A 5,047-nucleotide genomic window follows, 5' to 3' on the forward strand; every position below is an offset into this window, starting at 1 on the left:
GCCCGCCTGTCACCGGACCACCCGGGTGAGGAGAGACACTGCGTGGGAAGTCCGCGTATGAAGGAATAGCAACTTTTCACCGCATGCAATTAGAGAGGAAAATCGTAAGATAGAAATATGAGAGGGGGCTCATGCCACCTCTCAAGTTGTCTTAAGAGTGTTAGATAGTGTTTAAGGTAGACAGTTTCCGCTGGGTTGTGTCTATCGTATATTTCGAAAAAAATAAGGTAGATGAGTACTAACCAAACTGTCATATTGGAAACGGACTTATGTTCGGACTGGGGAAGGAAATTGGCTGTACCCTTTTCAGGTCAGCTATCCAGGCATTTGCTTTAAGCGATTGAGGCAAAAGACGGGATGGCTACTTATTACGCAGTTTTCCCGAATACGAGTGTAGTCTGTGACAAATGCGCTTCATCACTGTGTCACATATTTTACTTAATATGTCATGAGAGTGAAGTAGGCGAGATTATGCGGCGTCCTAGACCAAGCGAATTGACACAGTCGTGAGACTCTAGGCTAGAACTGCAGAGGACGGAGATTCAAATCCCCGCCGGATCACCCAGATTTATGCTTTCCTTGTTATTTAAAGTACTTAACGTAAATTCTGCGGTGATCCTTCGGAAAAGGATGCGGCCGAGTTTCCCGCCAGCCTTCCTCACTCTGGATTTGTACTGCAGCTCTAATATTTAGACATTAATATTGGCTCTTATGCCGGCTACTGAGGTGTACAAATGCTCATTTCTCACTCGCTTCTTACGCGACTGGATCAGGACACGATGAGTTGCTTTTAGTATAAAAGACCCTCCGCCACGCACTATAATCCGCTTGTGATGTGTGTGTTCAGAAGGTTCGGCTCAGTTTTACTGTCGGATACCATCTCTGGGGATTGGAGGTGGGGCGCTCTTGGATCAGTAGCCTTGCGCGCTGTCCACCGACCTCCGGTAGTACTCACCGACGTCCGCACCTGTAACCGTAAAACGGAACGACGTTGGCGCCCATGTGCACGGGTGATAGTGTCTTCCTGTGTAGGGACGAACGTTAACGGATTTTAGCACGCCCATGCCAAATGAAGTGCCGGACGTATTTGGAGACGCTAATGGGAAAGGCGTGTTGCAAATTACTGACAGCGGCAATTTCTCACTGTTTGCAATGACGTCGCTGCCGGAAAGCTGTTTCAGATTCCCCCACAAATTTCCATAAAGCACTAAATGAATGTAAACATCCATGCTTGACGTTCCAGAAAAAGCGATGATACTTTTGAGAATTAATTCAAAGCGTTGTTTTAATCTGAGAAATAATCGAAGAAAGAAATAAGTTTCGTAATTCGTAAGTAGTAATTTCCCATGAAATTTTGGGAAAGTCAAGTGAGAAACGAATAAGTAAGATAGATTGTTTTTGTGGCTCCACCGATCAAGTGACGTGTCGTAAAAATATGCTTTAAATGAAAGCAGTCATTATTTCCGTGTTCAGTCTTAAGGAACATTTTCAGACTACCTGCGCTTTGTCCATTATAATTATCCGGGCTGTTATGCCGTGGTCGGTTGATGAATTGTGTGTCAATTCCCAACGTTTCGTCCCCGTCTGCGGGAGGCATCTTCAAGGGAGTCTAGCCGGCCGAAGTGGCCGTGCGGTTCTAGGCGCTACAGTCTGGAACCGCGCGACAGCTACGGTCGCAGGTTCGAATCCTGCCTCGGGCATGGATGTGTGTGATGTCTTTAGGTTAGTTATGTTTAAGTAGTTCTAAGTTCTAGGGGACTGATGACCTTAGAAGTTAAGAACCATTTTTTTCAAGTGAGTCTGTAGCTTTATGGAAGGTCCAACACACCCGCTGGCTCGCTACTGGCTCAGTAGCGAGCCAGTGGGTGTGTTGGATCTTCCTTGGAGCTACAGACTCCCTTGAAGATGTCTAGCGCAGACGGGGACGAAACGTTGGGAATTGACACAGAATTCATCAACCGACCACGATATAACAGCCTGGATCATTATAATGGACATGACATTTCCGGCCGTGAAAGTCTACATTTTAGTACCTGTGCTTTTCTATATACGTCACACAATAGCGATCTTTTTACACGACCTTATCTTTAACACAATGCCATCCATGTACACTCCTGGAAATGGAAAAAAGAACACATTGACACCGGTGTGTCAGACCCACCATACTTGCTCCGGACACTGCGAGAGGGCTGTACAAGCAATGATCACACGCACGGCACAGCGGACACACCAGGAACCGCGGTGTTGGCCGTCGAATGGCGCTAGCTGCGCAGCATTTGTGCACCGCCGCCGTCAGTGTCAGCCAGTTTGCCGTGGCATACGGAGCTCCATCGCAGTCTTTTAACACTGGTAGCATGCCGCGACAGCGTGGACGTGAACCGTATGTGCAGTTGACGGACTTTGAGCGAGGGCGTATAGTGGGCGTGCGGGAGGCCGGGTGGACGTACCGCCGAATTGCTCAACACGTGGGGCGTGAGGTCTCCACAGTACATCGATGTTGTCGCCAGTGGTTGGCGGAAGGTGTACGTGCCCGTCGACCTGGGACCGGACCGCAGCGACGCACGGATGCACGCCAAGATCGTAGGATCCTACGCAGTGCCGTAGGGGACCGCACCGCCACTTCCCAACAAATTAGGGACACTGTTGCTCCTGGGGTATCGGCGAGGACCATTCGCAACCGTCTCCACGAAGCTGGGCTACGGTCCCGCACACCGTTAGGCCGTCTTCCGCTCACGCCCCAACATCGTGCAGCCCGCCTCCAGTGGTGTCGCGACAGGCGTGAATGGAGGGACGAATGGAGACGTGTCGTCTTCTGCGATGAGAGTCGCTTCTGCCTCGGTGCCAATGATGGTCGTATGCGTGTTTGGCGCCGTGCAGGTGAGCGCCACAATCAGGACTGCATACGACCGAGGCACACAGGGCCAACACCCGGCATCATGGTGTGGGGAGCGATCTCATACACTGGCCGTACACCACTGGTGATCGTCGAGGGGACACTGAATAGTGCACGGTACATCCAAACCGTCATCGAACCCATCGTTCTACCATTCCTAGACCGGCAAGGGAACTTGCTGTTCCAACAGGACAATGCACGTCCGCATGTATCCCGTGCCACCCAACGTGCTCTAGAAGGTGTAAGTCAACTACCCTGGCCAGCAAGATCTCCGGATCTGTCCCCCATTGAGCACGTTTGGGACTGGATGAAGCGTCGTCTCACGCGGTCTGCACGTCCAGCACGAACGCTGGTCCAACTGAGGCGCCAGGTGGAAATGGCATGGCAAGCCGTTCCACAGGACTACATCCAGCATCTCTACGATCGTCTCCATGGGAGAATAGCAGCCTGCATTGCTGCGAAAGGTGGATATACACTGTACTAGTGCCGACATTGTGCATGCTCTGTTGCCTGTGTCTATGTGCCTGTGGTTCTGTCAGTGTGATCATGTGATGTATCTGACCCCAGGAATGTGTCAATAAAGTTTCCCCTTCCTGGGACAATGAATTCACGGTGTTCTTATTTCAGTTTCCAGGAGTATATAAAGGGTGCTCAGAAACAGCGTGAAAATTTTGTAACGGTGTTGCGGGCTAGGTTGCGCTGGGAAATAACTGTTAAGAAATAAATTCGATATGTTGCACATTTCCGTTTCAGTTAGCATTGAAGCTGGCTAATCAGGTCGTTGCGCGCGCAAATTCCAGCAGCCTGCCAGAGACAGCGTTGCCAGACCGTTTCTTCGTTTGGTTGCCGCAAACGGAACAGACGTAACTTTGCCTCACCTAGCTTAAATTTGTCACCTCTGCGAAAGGCACATTTTAACTGGTAATGAGCATCTGAACAAGTGGGAACTCACGGAACCACAAACGTCTATGCATTACTGCTGTCTAGCGCGTGCAAGTACTTCAATTTGCGCGCGCAACGACCTGTTTGGCTAACGTCAATGCTAATTAAATCGGAAGCGGCGCAACGTATAACCTTTTTTTTCTTGACAATTATTTCCCAGCACGACCTACCCTGCAACACCCTTACAAGCTTTTCAGATTGTTTCAACGTTAGGCGTACAGGCTGTTGGGTGAGGATCAAAACAGACTGTGACTGAGACGAAATTTAAATGCACTTTTTTTTGACAAATTATTAAAAAAATTGCACCGAAGTTCTCGAATATTAAGTTATGTGTTGTGTCCAATATTTACACCTCATAAAACGCTCGAGGCGAAAATGGATATTGTTAAATTTTCAGCATTTTTTTTCGCCAGTTTGCTCTGATAATAATATTGGCTTCTGGGTTTTAATTAATTTACTCCGTTCTTCTAGTGAACAATAAAAGCGAATTCGCTGCGTGAAAGCGCGCCGCTGCCCAATTGTAGTTAAAAGAATGTTGACCTTCAGTTTAGGCGTTTGCCATTATCTACAACGTGCTTTACTTTTTACCTTTTGATTGAGATTTGCAGAAATTAATGCTATGTTTGCAATACTGAATTTTTCAGCATGAGTGCCAAACGTTTAACACATAACTCGAAAAAAACGATACTGTATTTCTATTTTATAAAATATGCTTTATGGAACAGTTATTCGATTTCTTGTAACAATTTACTCTTGTAGGTACATACTGAACATTTAAATCTATATACAGTGTATTATAGGGTTTCGGGGGAAGAATCTATTTTCTTGCGCTGTCCCTTTCAGCATCAAATGTTTAATAAATTGTTCGATATCGCCCAGCATCTTGTTCATTTCGCTGTTCGAATGCTTTAGGTATTGGGGACATGAACATGTTGAATGTATTGTCAAATTCGTCGTCATTGCCGTTGTCTATATCGGTGCAATTTTTGAACTCTGAACGATATTGAAATTTTCTTCGTCTGTCATATTCGGCGCTGTACATACCTACCACAGCAAAATCATCCGGTGGTGCTGTCTAGTAATGTAGAAACTTTCCCAGAAATTTTATTAAATGTAGACCCAGTTTCAATATCCTCCGATTCTTGGGGCACCTAAGAATCTGGTACATTTGAAGAATTCCTCATAGCGAAAACCATTTTCAGTTGTCTTTGG

The sequence above is a fragment of the Schistocerca cancellata genome, chromosome 6 (genome assembly GCF_023864275.1).
Source record: "Schistocerca cancellata isolate TAMUIC-IGC-003103 chromosome 6, iqSchCanc2.1, whole genome shotgun sequence".
In the NCBI taxonomy this organism is placed as follows: Eukaryota; Metazoa; Arthropoda; class Insecta; order Orthoptera; family Acrididae; genus Schistocerca; species Schistocerca cancellata.